At 40.4% G+C, this 22676-nt stretch overlaps 1 pseudogene; it reads right to left on the bottom strand.

The window, feature by feature from the left end:
• Nucleotides 1–6243: 6243 nt before the first annotated feature.
• LOC148131608 (vomeronasal type-2 receptor 26-like) lies at nucleotides 6244–22581 on the bottom strand (annotated as a pseudogene).
• Nucleotides 22582–22676: the final 95 nt, after the last annotated feature.

Below are 22676 nucleotides of genomic sequence, written 5' to 3'. Positions count from 1 at the left end.
ATTATGACTTGGGAGGGAAAAATGAGGAAAATTATTCTTATAATTCAGTAGCCAGGTAAGGAAAACAGTTACAATAGTAATAGTAACTTTTTACTCAAGAAGAAAGTGTGAAGGTTTCTTACCATTGTAACTGCTTCAAACTGCTTAGAATAAACTTTTGCAAAACCAAAGCATTTATTTTATTGACTGACCTATTTGCAAAGCTAATATATCACTCATATCAATTCACAACAATCCATAAAATGTAATTAAAATCATACCCTTACCCCCATTTCTACCTGTTATATTACCGTGGACATGACTAACAGCTGGATTCAAATGCTGGATTAGACCTTTTTTTAGACCTAGAGATTTGCTGCAGAATATTCATGGCTTTAGAGTTATTCTCCTATATTCTACAGTTAACTACAGTTAATGTGATTCTTTTGTGACTAAACATTAACTTATCACATAAAGTCTCTCCCCTCCTTGAATTTGGTTTTTAAAAGGTATCCTTTTTATTTAAACCGAAAGGAACAGGGAAGCCACAAAAGTGTTAAAAGGTGGAAAGAAAGAGTGGAGAGAGTGGTAGGAATTATAGAGTAAATGTAAGGAAGGGGACGAAACAGTGAGGATAAAATACAAGATATCTCACTCTGTTCTAAAGTATTTATTCAATCACTTTATTACTATTTAACTATTGTTAATAAATAAATAAAATGTATGAATAAATAAGTTACTGACTCCATAGTCCCAAGGGAATCATTTTGAAAACAGGTAGAACCCATCTAGGCAAGATTCATCATGGGGCAGTGTTGGCAGTGCCTGGTGTTGTTCAGTGTTGGTGCTGACAAAAAGCTGTACATGCAGCAGCAGCAACATTTGACATATCCTGCAAGAGATCCTTCCTACAGTTCTTTTTTCAGCACAGAGCTAAATCACGGAAGTCACAGAAGACCACAATTACAATGAGGAAGATCCAGTTTGCCTCCAGATTTGGAAGTTTTACCTTTAAACTATTAGACTGCTATAGTATTTGACCAGTTTTACTGCCTTCATCACTGAAAGAGGCTGTTACAAATCAGATTATCAGGTGCTGTCTATCCCATTGGTTGTCACATTGATTGGCAATTAATTGTTGTGGTGGAAATCCCAAAGGAGAATAAATATTCATGGTTTTAAAAATGAGAAGGGGAAATGGGAACGAACATTGCCACAAAAGTGGGCAGTGGGAGAAAAGAGTTATGTTTGACTCAGGAGAATAATCCTACTTTGAGAATCAAGAAAGGAACAATCTGTAATCTGCAACTCTTGCACTGCAAAAACATATGGACTACACAACTCAATCAGGGCAAAGCAATAGATGCAATCTACATAGACTTCTGTAAAGCCTTTGATTCAATAGTACACCACAAACTACTCCTAAAACTAAAATCTTATAGTATCTCTGGACACCTGCATAACTGCATAGACGCATTCCTTTCAAAGAGACAACAAATGGTCAAAATTGGGACCATCCTATCAAATTCTGTACCTGTCAACAGTGGTGCCTCTGAAGGCAGTATTCTTCATACTCTACATAAACGACCTCTGTGATCATATTAAGAGCAACTGCATTCTCTTCGCTGATGATGTAAAGCTATTCAATACCACAAACAATACTGCTACCCTTCAAAAAGACCTCGACTATGTATCAGAATGGTCAAACAAATGGCAACTTCAAATCTCAAGAAATAAATGCTCTGTCTTACATAGCTTTTTTTCTGGTAATATTACACTACTAACGAGAGCATACAAAACATTTGCTAGACTAATACTCGAATACAACTCATCAGTCTGCAACCCACATTACATACCTGATATTAACACAGTTGAGAAAGTCCAGAAATATTTCACAAGCAGAGTTGTCCACTTCTCTACTCGTTGCAGAATACGTTATGCCACCAAACGGCCCCTTAGTTGTTTGACATGGCGGCGCCAAATGCGACCGTCTTGCAATTGGACCCTGTAAGACTTAGGACCGGTTACTGCCACAATCCACCCAGGCATCCACAAAGGGTGACCTGCATAGTTCCTAGCATAGACCTGGTCAGTCTCAGCAAACTTCCTAGTCTGGCTATTTGATCCCAGGGGTGTGACTGGGGTGTAATTTGGATGGAGTCTGTCTAGAGTAGTCCTCAGATGGCGACCCATGAGGAGTTCAGCTGGAGACCATTTGTGGTGGCACAGGGAGTCGTATGCTGGGTTAGGAGGTACTTAGCAAGTCTGGAGTGCCAATCTATGGGCCCAAGCATCTCCAGGACATCCTTAGAAGATCTGGCTGCCCTTTCAGCCAGACCATTACTGGCAGGGTGAAAAGGAGCTGTTAGGGCGTGTCTGATTCCTTGGTTAGCTAGGAAAACCTCAAATTCACAGGAAGTAAACTGGGGGCCGTTATCAGACACAATGGTGTCAGTGAGGCCATGGGTGGTGAATATTCTCATCAGGGCCTTAATGACAGCTTCTGAAGTTGTGGAAGTCATTAAAGTCAGCTCTACCCATTTAGAAAAAGAATCAACCATCACTAAGAATGTTTGCCCATAAAAAGGGCCAGCCAGATCAATATGCACCCTGGACCAGGCCCCCCCTGAATCTTCCCACATTCCTGGAGAGGATGCTGGTGGAGAAGGTCTGGTGGCCTGGCATGGCTGAGCACCCATGCCCGGCCACCATACATAAAAGCGAGCTAGAGCCTTCCTCCTGACAATGCCAGGGTGACCCTCATGCAGGACTTCTAAAACTGAGGTCTGCAACTGGGAAGGTCTGCACTACCCTGGTCCCCAAATAAAGCAGCCTTGCAAAGAAGACAATTCTTGCTGGCGAATTTTGAAAGGCATGAATTTGGAAGAATAAGGGGCTGTAGGCCACCCCCTTCCCACCCAGTCAAGGTCTTGGGAAATTACCTTGTCCTTGGCAGAGTGGGTAGCAATATCAGAGGTGGTGATGGGAAGCTTGAGGTCATTGATTAGGAACACAGCATTGGTTGGTGCAGGATCCTCAAAAGGTGATGCGTCTGCAACTGACTAAAGGCATTTTTTTGTTGAATTGAATTAGAACAGCATCAGATGTAAGTAATGATTTGACTGCTTTGAAAGCATAGGCTTCCTTAGGTCACCAATGCCACGGGGATTGTTTGTCCAGGAGTCTGTACCCCAAAAATACGAGCTGTGGGGTGGCAATAGTGCATTTCCCTTTTTTCAATTTGAGACCCGACTTTCTGAAACACTTGAAGACACTTCTGACACTTTGCAGTAACTGTGGCTTGTCAGGGGCAGATATTAAAATGTCATCGAAATAAGGTATTACGCCAGATAACCCTTGAAGCAATCTTTCCATTAATGATTGGAAAATTCCTGGGGCTACGCTAACACCAAATTGGAGGCGCATACGCTGAAAAGCGCCCCTGTGCATTACAATAGTTTGTAGCTCTGTGGCTGTGTCATCAACAGGGAACTGTTGATTGGCTTGTGATATGTCTAGTTTCACGAAAATGGTTCCTGGCTCAAAAGAATGCAGCAGGTGCTGAATAATTGGGACTGGATAAGCGCTGATTTGTAAATATTTGTTTAGAAGCACTTGTAATCAGCACAAATTCTTAAACTGCCATCTTTCTTCAAGGGTGTCACTATTGGGGTTTCCCTTTTTGTGAAGGCTACAGGCTCTAATATGCCCTGTTTAATTAATTTGTCTAGTTCCTTCTCCAGCTTAGGATGCATTGCAAAAGATACTCTTTGAGGATTTAAACGAATTGGAACTGCTAGAGGGTCCAAGTTGAAAGAAATTGGGGTTCCCAAATAACAGCCTAGGCCTTCGCTGAACACATCAGCATAGTCATTGAACAAGGCGTCCACCTCTGAATTTGCAATAGAGTGGATTCCGCCTATATGAAGGCCAAGGACAGGGAATCAGTCTAACCCCAACAGGCTTGGGAGGGCACCATCCACTTCCACTAAAGGCAAGTGACCATTAACATTTTGAAATTGAATAAAAAACTTGCCTTTTTCAGATGACTGGGATGGTTCTGCCTTGGTAGTCACATAGGGTTAAGTTGCAGCCTTGAAGACTCTTCTTTGCCATCCTGGGGTGCAGTTATTTCAATGTGCTCCACAAGATGATGGACAGTGCTGAGCCGGTGTCTACCTGCATCCTGCAATGTTTCCCTTCTAAAGAAATAATAACACTGATTTTTTTAGAGCCTTTGATTGTCAGCTTGGCATGGTAGCAGGTGAAACAGTCTTCAATTTGTTTTTAAAAATGCTGAGTGGTCTGAGGTTTCTGTGGCTGGGCAAAAGGCTTTCCTGCCTGACAAATCCTGGCTAAATAACCCTTTCTCTCGCATTTTAGACAAATGGCATTCCTGAACTTGCAGGATGCCCTAAGGTGATTTCATCCACAGGTTAGAGAGATGGGTTGAGATCATGGAGGTTTACTGGAAACTGACCTGTTTTCCCTCTGACTGGTTTTGGACTGCCTGAGGCGATTTACATAACTAGTTTCTTCAGAGCCTTCCTCTGTGGAGGCTTCATTGTAATGAATGGCTGAGCTGTTCTGACTGACTGGATTTCCCTGAATTTCTGCTGTTGAAAATGCCGACAGCTCTGCAGCTTGAGATTCCTCTATTGCTAATTTTAGGGTCAAATCCCCTTTAGACGCCTTTGTAGCCTTAAGTCCCGGACTCCACAAACTAGTTGATCTAATAACATGTCCTCCAGATAGTCTCTAAACCCACAGTGCACGGCAACTGTTCGTAAAGCTGCCATATACCCACTAATAGTCCCTCCCTCAGCCTGGGTCCATCTCCTAAAAGCATGACACCTGGCAATTCGGGAGGCCTTAGGGGAATAATGGTTAGAAAAAATTTCCTGCAATTCTTCCCATGGAACAGTCTTAATTGAACACGGAGCCAGCAATGCTGTAGCATTGTCAAACACTGTGGCTCTGCAAAAACTTAAAATGTAAGATTTTTTTCTAAGGTTGGAAATGTCAGCGAGGTCTATGGCATTTAGGAAACAGTCAAATCGATTTCTGTAGGACTCCCATGTCTCTGCTGTCGGTTTGAAAGGCAGGAATGCCGGGTTTGAAGTCATCTCATCTCAGTGGTGGCAGTTCTTCTGAGGTAAGTTGAAATTCGAGCTCACGAATAGTGACAGCAAGCTCTTAAAGTGACATACAGCTTGGTAGTGGCTTTGGCTATTTTTGTAGTGACTTTGCTCAGCGATTCTTTGCTCTTATATGTATCCTGCCTCATCACCAGTGCACTGGAGCAGCAGAATAACTGAAGCGAACGCGAAGCAAACTTCAGCTTTAACTTTATAGAAACAATAAAGGGTTGCCGCGACTGCTGCGCTAATAAGGCAGCCAGCTTGCAGGCAACAGCTGATGCCGTTTGACAGCTCCCTTTTATAGTCAGCTGTGAAATGCATCAGCCAATAGGAACAGTCCGTGTTCCCGCGGGAAGCATGGACCAGAGTGAAGACTTCAGCTCAGTCTTTTCAGAATGCAACAATAACAATACAAGAGCAAACAATAGACACAAACTCAAGGTAAACCACACCAAACTTGATTGCAGAAAATACGACATCAGGAAAAGAGTGGTCAATGTGTGGAATACCCTACCTGACTCTGTGGTTTCTTCCCCAAACCCCAAAAAGTTTAACCTTAGACTGTCTACTATTGACCTCACCCCTTTCCTAAGAGGTCTGTAGGGGGCGTGCATAAGCGCACCAATGTGCCTACCTTCCCTGTCTTATTTTTTCTTTTTTTCCCTTATTTGTATCCATTTCACGTATTCATAAGTATGTTTATAGTTATACCTGTTATCTTATAATTGCTTCACAAAATAAATAAAAAACATCATCCCTGAAAACAAAACATAACACCAACCTATATAGCAACAAAAACACACATTATTAGCCATAATCTTTAATTTAGTCTAAAACCATATCAAACATCTCTGGTAACAGTTTAACCAGCCTGGTTTCAGAAATTTTATCAATGTCATTGATGATAGTTATGCCTTAACATGAATTCAGATTGTGACAATTGAAAGATATGATCAATCGAAATAGTTTGAATTGTTTTAGCAACATTACTACTCAATTATTATAATTCAAAATGCACACAGAATGAAGAAAAATAAGTGAGAATACATAAAACATTACATCAAGATATGTGATTTTATACTGGATGTAAACTGAACAAAAATAAACACCAATACAAGGAGCCTTAATGAGATTTCATCATCAGATGTTCCTTGGTGTTTATGTCATGTCTCAGTGTAATAATGTAGCACTTGGGAACAAAAATACAACCCAATAAACCTAGGCTGGAGGCCAAGATGGAGAAGATCTGCACAGCCACCATGTATTTCCCTTTGGTGCTCAGGTAGCTGGGGACAAAGGAGATCCAAACAGTGCAGAAAACCAGCATGCTGAAGGTGATCAGTTTGGCTTCATTGAAGGTCCCTGGCAGATTTCGAGCCAGAAATGCCACCAAGAAACAGATGGCAGCCAGAAAACCCATGTAGCCAAGGGCAGTGTAGAACACATGGTCACTCAACCTTCGTTGCACTGCAGCAGGATGTGTTCTGGCTGGGAATGAAAGTCAGAATCTGGGAACGAGGGAAAGATTCCCAGCCATGTCATACAGATGCCTACTTGAATACCAGAGCAGGATAAAACAATCGAGTGGGCCAGACCCTTCCCCAGCCATTTCCTCATCCTGTTTCCTGGCTTTGTAGCCAGGAAGGCCACCACCACCATTACAGTCTTGGCCAGCAAAGAAGATATGGCAACAGAGAAAACAATACTGAAAATGGTTTGTCGAAGGAGACAGGTCATTTTCATGGGGCGACCGATGAATAGAAGGGATGTCGAGAAAGAAAACAGGACAGAAACCAGGAGCACATAGGTGAGTTCACGGTTGTTGGCTTTGACTATGGGAGTTTCTTGGTGTTTAATGAAGATTCCCAGAATAAATGCAGTGGTTAGGGACAAAGCAATGGCAAAGAAAGTCAGGATGAGTCCCAATGATTCTTCATAGGATAAGAAGCTTATGCTTTGGGGACACACTGATCCCGCTTCTTATTGGAATACTGGTCATTTGGACACTTTTCACAATGGGCTGCATCTGAAAGAAAATTGGTTAGTGCGTATCTCTTTCTGCTGCTGTAGGAGCATGAAAACCACACCAGAAATCAATTATTTCATTTTCAAGGAATAATGTAATATTTCTGCCCAGGGATATTCATATGACACAACATTAGTTCAAATAACCAACAACCTTTTTAAAGGCTGAAGATGAATGTGATTATCAGCTCTCAAAACTTGTCCTCTTTCCCAAAACCAAGCAAGAAAGTAACACCTCAATAGATTATTTTAATGCTTGCATCATCGTACAAAATTCGATAGTGATAGTGCTCAATCATTGAAATGTTTGTGGATGCCTTCAAGATGTGTAATGTTTTTTTTTTTTTTTGCTTCTTGATCAAATACCCCAAAAAAGCAATACAGAATTTTGATTGTATCCTTGTTGTTTTTGAAGCCACCGACTGTACCTGCTTGCCCAGAGAATGTTCCTTCCATACACATAGAACAGCCATAGCAGCAAACTGGGGCCCCCTCTCTCACAAGCTTGGCATAACCTGGGGAGCAACTTTCTGTACATCTTGAATAAGGCACCGTCTAAACATAAACCAAAAGATTTATCAGGGCAATATACAAATTAGAGGCAATATATAAAGAGACGTGGTGGGTCAGTGGCTAAGACGCTGAGCTTGTCAATCAGAAAGGTTGGCCGTTGGACAGTTTGAATCCCTAGCACCACGGAATGGAGTGAGCTCCCATTACATGTCCCAGCTTCTGCCAACCAAGCGGTTCGAAAGAATGCAAAAATACAAGTAGAAAAATAAGGACCACTTTTGTGGGAAGGTGCCAGCATTCTTTGCACCTTCAGCATTTATTCATGCCAGCCACATGGCCACAGAGACGTCTTCTAACAGTGCTGGCTCTTCAGCTTTGAAATGGAGATGAGCACTGCCTCCTAGATCCAGAAACGACTAGCACGTATGTGCAAGAGGAACCTTTAGTTTTCAATATAAACCACAAGATTAGTATGAATTATAAAAGTTTACTGAAATCAACTGGCTTCCAAAAGTCAGGAGCACATTGAGCAAAATCTGTCAAGAAATAGTGGCATGACCTTTAATTACTCTACTTGCAAGGGGCAAATGAAGAGTCATTCTCTTTCCTCTATCAATCTCTATCAATCTCTATCAATCTCTTTCCTCTATCAATCAATCTGAATTAATTTAATTAATTCAATCAACGTACTATCTTAACAAACCTACCATGCAAAAAGAAAATCCTACGCCAAACCACAACCTAAAGAGAAGATAATCCCCACCAATGAACCACAAGACTCCTGCACATGCCTTAAATGCTACAAAAATCTAAAGGATAATGAAAACTCCATCAAATGTTCTCCGTGTAAAAAATACGCTCATCATGACTGCTTGGGATTACCTGAGCAAATGATTCAATACCTAGAATCATCCAATGAGTTTCCATATTTCTGCAAATCATGCAGACCCAAACTGGATCTGTCTGAAAGAGTTGATACCATCGAATCCATTGAAACATCCCTTAACACCATAGTAGCATCCCTGGACGCCGTAAAAGAAAGAATATCCAACCTTGAAAAAAAAGACACAACACAAAAACCTGAACATCCAATAGCTACAAACCACATCTCTACCCAACAACCACAACCCAATCCAAAACCCAATCCACAAATAAACACAACCCAGACAAATATTGATATCCCAATCCTCATCAGAGAAGCCGTTGAGCGTGAACGGAAACGTCCAAATGCCATCTTATTTGGTCTAGAGGACATCAATGTCAATGATGACCTCACAACTGTCCGAAACATCATCAGTGATTATCAAGCATCAACCATCTCCGCTGATGAAATACTTGACATTTCCCACATTGACCGAGAGCTCAAAAACAGAGACGGCTCTGTGGCCCCACGCTTGTGCAGGGTCATTTGCAAAAATGAATCAAGCAAACGTAAATTCATTTACACTATAAATTCACTCGCCAAAACCAACACCAACCATAAGAACCTCCGTTGTCGCCCTGACCTAACCATACAGCAACGTGCCTGCTCCCGTGTACTCCGCACTGAACTCAAAAAACGTCTAGACAATGGAGAGAAGGACCTGTACATTGACTACCATGCTGACTGTATCAAAAGTAAGTCACACAACCCGCAACTCGGCTTTAACCCTCAACCACAACCCTACCTCAACCGATCCACCATCACCCAAGACTAGGCATGCACGCCCCTAACTACCTCAATTCCAACTACTACTGGCCTTAAATGCAAACTACTCAATGCAAGAAGCCTCGTGAATAAAATACCTGTATTTTTCCTCCTACTAAATATGGCTAAATTCGACATATTTGTCTGTGAAACATGGCTCAATGCATCTCTCCCTGACTCCATTACCACAGTAACGGACTATCATGTTTACCGATCAGATCGTGAAATTCGTAGAGGAGGTGGTGTTGCTATCTTCTATAAAAAGTCCTTACATCTAAAAAATATCCAAGTTACCCAGGAGCTTGCTCTTCCTGAGACCATCATCTGTGAACTATCCTTAAATATCACAATTCGATTCTTACTATGTTACAGAGCACCAGATTATGACATCGAACATGTAAACAAGCTAAATACATTACTAACATGGGCTGCATCCTGCCCATACCCTTTTATCTTTCTTGGTGATTTCAATCTACCTCATATTGACTGGACCCTAAATGAATGTACAACTGAAATCATACACACAACCTTCTACAATGCTATTACAAATCTGGGACTGGAACAACTAGTAACCAACAACACTAGACTAAACAACTGCCTCGATCTCATCTTCTGCAATAGTTTGAATTTAATTTACGGAATACAAACTAAAGAACCCTTTTCCAGCAGTGACCACAATATGATTGACTTTTGTCTCAACATACGCCCACACAAAAATCACCACAATGATGTAATCCCCAATTGTAACTTCAAAAAAGGCAACTATGATCTTATAGACAACAATCTCTCATCCCTTGATTGGCAATCTCTATTCACTGGATGCAATACTGTTGAAGACCATTACAACATATTTTTACTTGAAGTCAAAAGAGTCATCAAACTATATGTTCCAACAACAACTCCCAAAACAAAACAAAAAGCAGATTACCCATAACAATAAGGAAACTTCAATCCAAAAAGAGATCACTCTGGCGGAAAAACAAATCTGGTCACGTTGCCAATTTCAAAAGCCGATACAAAAATTTATGCCACCAGATAAAGACCGAATGCACCAATTATCACATTAAACAAGAGGAAAACCTTCTAAGCACCAATTCCACCCGTGCTTTTTACAATTTTGTAAACAACAAACTAAAAGACTCAAGGTCCATCCCACCCTTGATAGGACCTGATGGTAAAGACTGCAACGACGACACCATTAAAGCCAAGCTCTTTAACACATTCTTCGGCTCAGTATTTGTAAACAGCAATAGATCATGCCCAGTATTTCCTAGCCATACCACAGATAACAACAATGATCTAATACGTATCGATTTTACAGAAGACAATGTTGAAAAAGCACTACGCAATCTAAAACCATCTCTATCTATTGGACCGGATGGAATATGTGCCTACTTCTTAAAAAAGCTATCCACTGCCATAGCCAAACCTCTAAGCATAATCTTTGAAAAATCTTTCAGGACCAGCTCCTTGCCTAACCTATGGTCACAAGCCACAGTCATCCCCATCTTCAAAAAGGGAGACCCAAGCCTAGTTGAAAATTACAGACCAATCTCCTTATGCTGCGTCACCTGTAAAGTCATGGAATCAATTATTAACCAATCCATCATCCTCCACTTAGAGACAAACAACCTACTCTCCAATAAACAATTTGGTTTCAGAAAAAAAACTATCCTGTAATCTGCAACTCTTACACTGCAAAAACATATGGACGACACAACTCGACCAGGGCAAAGCAATAGACGCAATCTACATAGACTTCTGTAAAGCCTTTGATTCAGTGGTACACGACAAACTACTCCTAAAAATAAAATCCTATGGTATCTCTGGACAACTGAATAACTGGATAGAAGCATTCCTGGCAAACAGACAACAAATGGTCAAAATTGGGAGCGTCCTATCAAACTCTGTACCTGTCAATAGTGGTGTCCCCCAAGGCAGTGTTCTAGGACCAACTCTCTTCATACTCTACATAAACGACCTCTGCGATCATATTAAGAGCAATTGCGTTCTTTTCGCTGATGATGTAAAGCTGTTCAATACCACAGACAATACTGCTACCCTACAAAAAGATCTCGACTATGTATCAGAATGGTCAAACAAATGGCAACTTCAAATCTCAACAAATAAATGCTCTGTCTTACATATTGGCAAAAAAAATCAGAAAATAAAATACAAGCTGAATAGTCAAGGTCTTGTTGATGACTCAAGCTCTGTAAAGGACCTTGGAATACTCACCTCTAATGATCTAAGTGCTAGAGCCCACTGCAACTACATAGCCAAAAAGGCATTAAGAGTTGTTAACCTAATCCTACGTAGCTTTTTCTCTGGTAATATCACACTACTAACCAGAGCATACAAAACATTTGCTAGACCAATACTCGAATACAGTTCATCAGTCTGGAACCCACATTACATATCTGATATTAGCACAATTGAGAAAGTCCAGAAATATTTCACAAGAAGAGTTCTCCACTCCTCTACTCGTTGTAAAATACCTTATGCCACCAGACTTGAAATTCTAGAACTAGAAAACCTTGAATTATGCCGTCTTCAGTCTGATTTAAGCATGGTATATAAAATCATACATTGCAATGTCCTACCTGTCAATGAATACTTCAGCTTCAACCATAACAACACAAGAGCACACAATAGATACAAACTCAATGTTAACCGCACCAAACTTGATTGCAGGAAATATGACTTCAGCAACAGAGTGGTCAATGTCTGGAATACTCTACCGGACTCTGTAGTTTCTTCCCCAAACCCCAAAAACTTTAACCTTAGACTGTCTACTATTGACCTCACCCCTTTCCTAAGAGGTCTGTAGGGGGCGTGCATAAGCGCACCAACGTGCCTACCGTCCCTGTCCTATTGTGTCTCTTATTCTTCTTTTATTTTTTGTATATGTACCCATTTCATGTATTCACAACTATGTATACACTTATACTTATTATCTTGTAAACAATTGGCAAATCAAATAAATCAAATAAATAAATAAATAAAATTATACATTCCAAAACAGATTCGTTGCCTTATTCTTCTTTCCAAAGGAAAGAAGTTCCGTTGCAAAAGGTGTTTCTCCTTAGAGCATGTATGAGAATGCCATAACTTGTATATATTCTTTTTCCATCTTAGCTTTCTAAGGAAACCGGCAAAATCTAGCTTTCTCTAGAGTCCCTATCTTTCTCTCCTACAACTGATCATTGTATCATCATATGTAAATGGCTTTTTTTAGCTGCCCTCATTTCCCTCACCACATTCTTAATGCTATCTTCCTCTTATGCAATTCAATGGGCTAAACCCTTCCTATTCTGGATTTTCTCCCCAAGAAGCTTTTACAAAAGACAACTCATCATTTCGCTGACAACTGATTTTGAATCATCAGAATATTACTAAAGCTGGGAATGTTGGTATGACTGGATAGAACAAAGATAGGAAATATATTAGTAAATAATGTTAACTGTAAAGGAGGCAGTAATTACATACTCGCAATAAGATGTGATTGAATGGTGGCATATGGAAGGGTTTATATTCCTTGCAGTCATCTGGTCATTAACAGTCTTTTTGAAAGTTGTTTACGCCCCTTGGAATTTATCTGTGCCCTCAGGGTCACGTGAATAGTGCAAATGGGTGTGGAACCTTCCTGCAATTGCTGAATCTATATCCTGTTGACAACACAGTCTTTTCAGCAGTTCCAAATCCTTCCATCCTCCACCATTCAGTCAGAACAGAAGAAACTTCTTGAATGAGAAGTGAAATATCTTAAAGGGAACACAAAATCCAGGTGCTTTCTGAAAAAACACCTTTGGCACAACCATGACCTGGATGACTGACATAGACATTCTGGAGTTTCTCTTACTGAAAACAAATTAATTTCATGTACTATAAATTATGGCAACATATTCCAGTTTAATAATGTAGGTGGCAAATTCTGCAATACAATGCAGCAGGTTCCAGTGTGTGACAGATTATTGTAAGACCTCTAAAGTAAAATATATCTAATAAATTAATGAGGCTTTAAGTTCTCTTAGCTGGAAGTTATCTCAATTGGCCTCAATAAGAATTATTTCTGAGCATAAAATTTACACATATGGAGATAAATAGAAGACCAAATCCAAGCAGCCTCAACTACTTTGTTAAATAAAGTTGGCCATTGGATGGCACTTTGATTGACAGAAATCTTGACTTCTAAAGAGGATTGGCTTTCTACACTCCCAATTTTCATCCCCGCATCTGATTTGATCTGAACTGATGTCCAGTGCATGATATCAAAATCACCAACAGGAACTCCATTTTCATCAAAAGAAATCCCATCTCTGGAAATATTTTGATGTTGGAAGTTCCTCAGGAACGTATGGAGCTGCAGAAACATAGAAAGAATATTACAATTTGAGCCTTTATTCAATGTTTCTCTTGCTCTTATTCTGGATTGGAGGTACTCTGAATAGTTCAACGTCTTCAAGTCATCAAATTTGCAGGCAACACTAAGCTGGCAGGAATAGGCAACATCCCAGAAGACAAGCTGAATATCCAAAAAGATCTTTGCAAATTGGATATGGACCCCTACCGAACAAAATAAAATTCAGCATAGATAAAAGTAAGGATTTCCACTGAGGCAAGAAAAACCAAAAGTACACATTAAAGATTATGGGAAACTTGGCTTAATGCCAGTAATTGTGAGAAGGATCTTGGAGTCCTAGTGGACAATCACTTAAATATGAACCAACGATGTGTGGCAGCAGATAAAAATATCAATGCAATCCTAGGCTGCATTAACAGAGGGATAGAATCACGATCACAAGAGGTTCTAATATTGCTTTACAAAGCCTTAGTAAGATCACGTTTAGAATACTGCATCCAGTTCTGCTCATCAACACAATATAAAAAAGGTACTGAAACTCTGGAAAGACTGCAGAGATGAGCAATAAGAAATGATTAGAGGGCTGGAATATAAAACACACAACAAACAGTTACAGGAATTTGGTATGTCTAATCTAAGGAAAAGAAGGAGTGGGGAGACATGATATCACTTTTCTAATATTTGAGGGGGGGAATCAAAACATTTTCCTAAGTACCAATAGGTGAGAAAAGAAACAATGGTTTGGGAGAAGCAACCTACAACTAAGAGGAATTTCTGAGCAGTGATAGCAATCAACCAATCGAATAGCTTGCCTTCAAAAGTTGTGAGTGCTCCATCACTGGAGGGTTTCACAAAGAGACCTGGGCAACCATTACTCTGAAATGGTATAGTATAGGGTAAGGGTCTTCAAATTTGGCAAGTTTAAGACTTATGGACTTCAACTCCCAGAATTCCTGAGCTAACATGACTGGAGGAGGAATTCTGGAAGTTGAAGTCCACAAATCTTAAAGCTGTCAAGTTTGAAGATCCCTGGTATAGGGTGTCCTGCTCGATTAGTAGGTTGGATTAGGGAACCTGTGAGATCCTTTCAAATTCTATTATTCTAAGTTTCATGTTCTGTGTTTTGCAGCTTCACCATCACAGCCCATCTGAGGCAAGACCATTTGCAGATCTGGGGAAACTTGTCATGGTAGAAGATGGAGAATACAATTTTACCATCAGTCCTGGTCAAGATGAAGTTAGCGGAGTTTAACTTTGGGCTAGGAATGTAACAAGAATTGCATAGTGATCTTCCGGTTTGTCGGCTTTCCGAGCGGTAGGGATTCGCGAAGCTGCGCGATCCCTGCTGTGCTAGCCGCTTTTGGGGCTCCGATCCGAACGGGTGTGGAGCAAGGCTGCCCTGTAGGGGTAGCTGAAGGTAGGGGGGATCCGGGAAAGGGTTTGGGGGTGTTGCAGACCCCCTCCCTGGCCGGCAGAACCCCCTTTTACCAAGACGGTGTAGCGGCGGTCCGTAATGGCCGCCACAAAGAAGCCGGCAGCTGGGCAAGTATGCGCAGGAGGAAGAGGAGAAAGTTTTTAAAAGTGAAAGTCTTCTTGGTCGATCCAGGACTCTAAGATATATTTAATTTAATTCCTGGAAATGATGGCTTTTTGGATGATTCTTTCCACAAGAGAAAATAAGCGGCAATTCTGAGGTGATGAAAGGAAAGTTTACTCTCCCTCCCGACGGAATTAATAAACGGATATTGAGAAACCTGTTTCTTTTTTCAGGTAAAACTAGCTTTATGGGATAAGTCGGAAGGGAGAGGACAAAAAATATATTTATCTGGTTGGATTTTGTTGGAGGAGATGCCTTAAGGATTTGAAGACAGAAATAAAATTTTAATAAGGCTTCAAAATACAGATTTGGATTCTCTTTTTTCTTTTGTCTGATACTACCCCTGGAAGAGAAAGGGGGAATTTTGGCTTGGCTTGGATTGATTGAGGATTGTGGACTTTGGGATTGTCTTACTTTTCTTTTGGAACATTTTGGTTGGTGTAAGAAGAAAGAGGGAATAAAGAAAAGAAAAGATCTATAATGGCTTTTTCCTTTGAGGAACCGAGGGATGAATATGAGCAAACAAAAGCAGCCTGTAAAGATGGTATGGAAAAAGCTTTTCTATTTTTAGAAATGGCGCTGGTTAACTATGAACAGACAATACGACAGATGGAAGTAGAAGAACAACAAGAAGAAGACGAAGACGCCATCTTTAATGAATCCCAAAATTTATCTAAGAAAGAAGGAAGGAAGAAAGCGAGGAAAATGAAGGACTTAAGATCTAAAAAAACATTTAAGAAAGAGAAAAATATGATGCAAAATAAATACAATGATAGCAAACAAGAGAAAAAGGGAATAGAACAGAGAAGGGATGCCATCAAGACAGAGGTTAGAAGAAGGGGGGGTAGGAAGATTTGGTGGGGGAAGAAAGAAAGAGGAATGGTGGAGAAAAGCCACAATCTTTTTTAGGGATAAAGGGTAAAGTATAAATTTTCTTAAAGAAGATTTTGCAAGGTACATAAGATGGTATTGTAACATTTGTATTAGAAATAGAAAATTAGAATGGCTTAAGAGTTAATAAGAAATTAAAATGTTGAAATGTTTAATAATGATTGATTTTTAAAATGTAATAAAATATTGAAGGGAAAGGCAATGAGAATGCTATAAGATTTATTATTTAGATTTATTATTTAACTACGTATTTAGGAGGACACTATGTATTTAAACATTTTCGATTTATTACTCTGTTTTTATTGTTATTAAAAGAAAAAATTAGCAGATAGAATGTACCAAGCAGAATCATATTGGGTATTAGGTGTTATTTTAAATGTTAGTCTAATTAATTTAGGGAGAGGATAGAAAGGCATCATACTCTGATTAGTGATTTCAGGAGAAATTCTTCTTTTTTTCATTATAAGGAATGAGATAGAGGGATAATAAAGGATAGGCAAAAGATACAAATATAATGATTTAAATTAAGATGGATTGAATAAGATAGAATTATGAAGAGTGAAATGTGTGGAGAAGTTTATATAGAAGATATAGAATGGTAAACAAAATAGGTAATGATCTGTAAGATGAGCATGAATATAATTAAAGCCCATATAAAGAGAGGTACCTGGGGCCAAGTTACTTTACTAAAAGATTTTTTATATGTTTGTTTGTGTCTGTTTATGTTTTTGAGAGTATTGGTGAAACCTTGTAGAAACACAGAAAGAGAATGACGATAATCAAGTCAGAAAGAAATAGATGAAATAATAATAGTGAAATTGGATAAGAGTAAAGAGAAGTAAAGAGAAATTGGATAAGAGATGTTTTTATGCTCATATGGAAATGGCCCAAAATAGAATTGTATTGTATAAGATAAGGTTTTATCTGACTTGTAAAATTTATAATGTAAAAAGGTTCAAATATGTAATGGTTGATGATGATTTGTTTGTTTTTGAAATTAATAAAACTTGCTTAAAAAAAAAATTGCATAGTGATGTTATCTCTTTCAAAGAGTAGCTATGGAAGCGTATCCATTAGTTCAGGAGATGATTGGACGAACCTTTGGTTGTCCCCAGAAGATGCTTTGATTTATACCTTGTTGCTATGTTACAAACTTTTGGGCAGCAAAGTCCAATTTTAATCCAGAACAAACAACCCAGCTGAACTCCTTAGCTTGGAGACTAGATGACTTTGTGATCGCAATAAAAGATTGAGGATTGCTGTACTATTCTGATGCTTGTTTAATTTTGACATTTTGTCAGCATTGAGCTATTTCTGAAACAAAAGCATTCCAAACTAGACAGGTTGTTTAACTCTAAAATATTTTTCTCTATCACCTCTCTCTCTAACTCACTGTCAGGGTTCCAAGTAATATGCCCATAGCAAACAGGACTCTGAGGTAAGTAGGTTCCTCAAATATCAGTTTTATTGGACATATCATATAGGCATAGGCTGGTGAAAACTGACTTTAAACATTACCATGGTTTTCACTTAATTAAAAATAAAAGTTTTCCTCCTCTTTCCAAACTATCAGTCACATGGTCTAATCAAGGTGTCATCCAGTTGCCTGGTGACTTCACTCATCCTCTCTCTGGCCATCGCTGGGAATGTCCTTGTTTCCCAGGAGACAACAAAACTCCAGCTATCTCTATTCCCGCCTCCCTTTCCCTCAGTTCCAGTGTGGCAATACTGAAGCATCAAAATGGCCTCAGTCAGGTGAGCTTCAGAGTTGACACTTACTCTCAAATACCACTAACTGGACAACTGCTCTTTGGCATATCACACCCTTTTGACATCTAATTTAATATTGAGGAATTGAAAGGGGAGAATCAATGGAACCTCAAAGGAGAATACTCACCTGCCATGGCTGTACAATCTGGGGTGGTTGATGGTATCCAACTTGCATTCTCCTCTTACTCCATTGGGAAGAAGAGGCAGCACTGAGGACCCGGGCCACAATTTGAATTATTTGGGAAATCCTGGAGGAATCCTGGGACAGGATTCTTGCAATCACATCATGGCACGGGAATTCCCAATTCTCTTTTTCTCTGCATTTTTTCCAAACTTTCTTTGATAACAGAAGATTTGAATAGGAACATTGGAATGTTTCATTTCCATGCAATATGACAATAGATGCATAAAATTTAAAGTTATAATGCTGAGTCCTTCTCTTTGTCTGGAGGAAGTAGGAAAACAAAGCATGTTTATTTTGGAGATCAACCCAGAGGTCAAAAATACTTACACTTGAAGCTGTCAAAGTTGTTGCAATCCACACCCTTCCCATGATGGATGTATTAGTCATATCAATTATTTGTATTGCTGCTGCTAATATTGCCGAGGCCTGAAAATCCAGTTGGCATACTATAATTTTTATTTGACTCTTGAGAAGAGAATAGAACATTTTCCTTTTTTCTTGCATGAGAGTTTATCCAGCACTTGTCTGCATATTTGCTTCTGGGACAGTTCCTGAGAGGACAATGCAAATCCCATTTTTTAAGGCAAGAACTTCCAAGCGTCTTTTGAATTTTTCTCCTCTTTCATTGTCCTGAGAAAGGAGGCTGATCCACGTCCATTGGAACTGCAGGAGCAGCTGGACAATCGCTGAGTAAGGAGGTTCTTGGTTTGGGGTCATCCGATATGAAAAAGTGAAACGATGATTTTGCTTAGCCATCTGGTTGATGACACTGTAGTTGATCTAAGATGAAAGAGAAGGTATTGGCAGTTTTTGCTTGTTTTAACTATGAAAGTCAGATGGTAAATCTAAGGGCCTTCCCGAACTGCTGAGAGATGTTTCAAATGGTAACTGCATGAATTTTGCAAGTTCCCTTGATGTTCTGTCCTGTTGTTTTGTATGCTCACTTTGAAACCAGATGTCAACTCGTAAAGCATTCCTGGCTTGCTCTTGAGTTGCCATAAGAAGGAGTGGGGGAAGATCTGATGGAGCAGTTTTTGTTGCTATGATCAGAAGGAGATTCTATGCATACCTTTCTCCATGTTGTGCCTCAAGTTACCAAGCCCAGCCGGAGAGACGTGGTGTGAATTCCACAGCCCGGCAAAAGTTCTTAGTTGGAGAATGTGATTTATGACACACCTTGGGAGGAGGGGGGAAACAGGGTAATAGGTGAACAGGAAATTACATGGGGCAGATCCGACTGCACTTGGGAAAAGTGCCAAAATGTGGCTCCTAATAAATAGTTGGATTTCTTTTGAAACTTGGCTCGAGGCTCATGAATTAATTAGAGCATTCATTGGAACCCTGACACCAGGGAGCTCTGAATTATCTGTGGGTAATGCTTATTGGTGGTCCTCATAGAGCACACCCTTCTGGTCACATTATAACTCAGTGGGCCACCCATCCACTCAGTCAATTAGTCAGTCAGAATAGAGCTGGAAAGTCTTCTAGTCAAAACATCTGCTCAAGTAGGAGTTCCTACTCCAGGGGTACCAAACTGAAGGGCTGGGGGATGGATCTGGCCAGTAGGGTGCTTAGATCTGGCCAGTGGGAATGCCCTGGAAATAGCAAAGGTGCCCCTGCCAGCAAAAAATGGAGCCAGAGAGGGCTGTGCATGGCTCTCCCAAGCTTCATTTTCACTGGCAGAGAGTTGCAGGAGGCCGTCCAAAACAAAAATGGAGATCGGGAGCCCGTTTTTGCTGGCAGAGGATTCAGTCCACCACAGGTGCCCTCTGACACAAGTGATGGCATGCTGGTCACGCCCATCTTGGTAACGCCTCTCCTCAAATCTAACACAACCCTGATGTGGGCCTCAATGAACTCGAGTGATACCCCTACCCTAGTCCAACCGCCTGCTCAAACAGGAGACCCAATACCATTTCAGACAAATGACTGTCCAGTCTCTTCTTTAAAAAACCCAGTGATGAAGCACCCAAATTTCTGAAGGCAAAGCTGTTCCAGTGGTTAACTGTCCTCACTGTCAGGAAGCTTCTCCTTAATTCCATGTTGTTTCCCTCCTTTATTAGTTTCCATCCATTGTTTCATGTCCTGCCTTCTGGTGCTTTGGAAAATAGATTGACCTCCTCCTCTTTGTGGCAGCCTCTCAAATACTGAATACTGCTATACACTCGTGGAATATCTTTTAAAATGACAAACATATTAATTTCACAAAGATTATTACTGTTTATTTGATTGTTTTATATGTTGGGCTTGAAATATTGCTTGTTATATCTCCCCTAGCAACTGGTATATAATATTGGTATATTATTTCATTGTCTACATATACCGATTTGCGGCGTATAAGAACTTTTTGCCCAAAACATGCCTCCAAGTGGGGGCTTACGCCGGTATATCCACTGCCGGCTTCGGATGCTTGTTGGACGCAGCGGGCGCCTCTGGCTTCCCGATCCCCGCGCGCCCGCTTCATCCCGCCGCCTCGCTCCGCCCGAGGCTGCAGCCTTCCTGCTCTTCCCACGGCCCCTGACACTCCGCCCTGCCGCTGCAGCCCCGGGGATTTCTGGAGGGCGTTTCTGGTGGTGGTGGGGGGTCGTCTTATACGCCGGGTCGTCTTATACGCCGGCAAATACGGTAGTTGTTTCAAATATTTCTGTATAAACTCTTTAATTGGCTGAATTTATTTCAGACATTTGAAATGCAGAAGTCAGTTTAATAACCTCACTTTAAAAACAAACCCCAAGACAACTGGCATTGTGCCAAGCCCCTGTTCAAAATAAGAATGAATATTATGACATATTTTATTCTGTCTTGTACACTAGAGAAAGTATGTACAAGCTGCTTTATTAAAAAGCCTTCTAGCTATCTTGACCTATTCATTTTTCTTCTTCATTTTTTTTCTTTTGAATTTTTTACTTCAGTCTCAAGTTTACAAAAATGAGGAATTCCTCACTGTGAGAGTTATTAGGAGTTGGAACAGCCTGTCTCCTGGAGCTCCACTGCTGGATATTTTCAAGGAAAAATTGGACAGCAATTTGTCTGTAGTGGTCTGACCATTCCTCCTCTATGTAAGTAGCTGGACTTTTTATTCTATGATTCTGTGGAAAAAAATATTTTTTGTATTGGTCACTACATTTTCAAAATGTTTAAAAGTCACTGATCCAACACTCATACGTTCTATGACAGTCTTGCTTTTCAAAAGTCATCATTTTCAAAATTCCCAATGGTCACACCCAGGCCTTTTCTACTACCAGATGCCTGTTGGCCACATGGCCCGAAGCCAAAGTCTTTTACCCAGAAGCTGTCAAAAATGTTTTCCTTAGATTTCACATTCTTATAGCTTCGCCATCACCTGAATAAAACACTTCAGCTTCTCTTCCAGTGGGCCACCCTCTTCTGGGACTCTGCAGATCTTCAAAAAAATAAGCAATCCATGGGAAATGGGATGCAGGAAGGAAGTGGAGCCAGGAGGCTAACAAAGCAAAGGAGTCCAAGGGCAGGATGTGAAGGCGAAAAGAACAATGGGGTTCCCAAGTATGAGTATGAGGTATCAGGGGAGACTTTGGGTGGCCTCTTTCAACACTAGGTTCTGCATGGCCTTCCCCACTCTGAGATCCCTCATGTGCATTTAACGACCTGTGCATTTCATTAGCAAATGCATTGGGCAAATCAGGCAGGGATCACGTTTATTTAATGTGATTCAATCAACCGGATCCTCGAGTTACCTATATACACACACAGATATATATACAATGCATATGCATATATACAGACACAAACACAAACACACACACACATCTATGTGGGGATGCGGTAGCTCAGTGGCTAAAACACTGAGCTTGTTTATCAGAAAGGTCGGCGTTCAAATCCCTAGCACTGCATTGAAGCAGGACCAATTAAGGCATATAAAATATGGACATTATAGTAATCTAGGTCATAGGTTAGAACTAACTTACAGGTCACATTTACTTCTGTATTTTGTTTGTTGCGAAATTAAGGAACTTATATTTTAAGGAAGTAAAGCTATGCTTCTCTTGTAACTAAGGATGGGAATGGAAAATTACTGTTGGTGTAAGATAACAGAATAAGCAAGAAAAACAAATTATCATATCCTCTTTTGTGTTCCTGCCGTAACACAGGATATTGCATTTATCTGTCCTAAGATGCGTGTATAATTAGTTGACCGTAATTTGTGAAAGTGTTAAAGGTAAACGCCCAGACCTCTGCTGAGGTCATTCTGGGTATAAAGAAACCACCCCAGATGCAGCTGGGTGTTCAGAATTTGTCATGCTAATACTCTGAACGTGTTGCGCAATAAACCTGATTTCCTCCACCTTTTTCGTGGTCTTGAGTCCTGTCTTCGATATATGATTTGCTGCTACATTCTATGGCGACCGCGGCAGGACTGAAGGGGCCCTGAGGCCCTCTGGAGGGGTCCATCCTGACTGCCAGAGTATTGGTGAGTTGTGGGGAACATCCCAGGCGCCATCGGACCTTTGAATCCGAGGGACTTCCTTAGACTTCTGTTCCCTGGC

This window comes from Notechis scutatus, chromosome 2, assembly GCF_049901735.1.
Source record: "Notechis scutatus isolate UNSWTSFEM ecotype Mainland chromosome 2, rNotScu1.2, whole genome shotgun sequence".
Classification (NCBI taxonomy): Eukaryota; Metazoa; Chordata; class Lepidosauria; order Squamata; family Elapidae; genus Notechis; species Notechis scutatus.
Note: the sequence above shows the minus strand (reverse complement) of the source record. Positions and strands in the feature narration are given on the sequence as shown.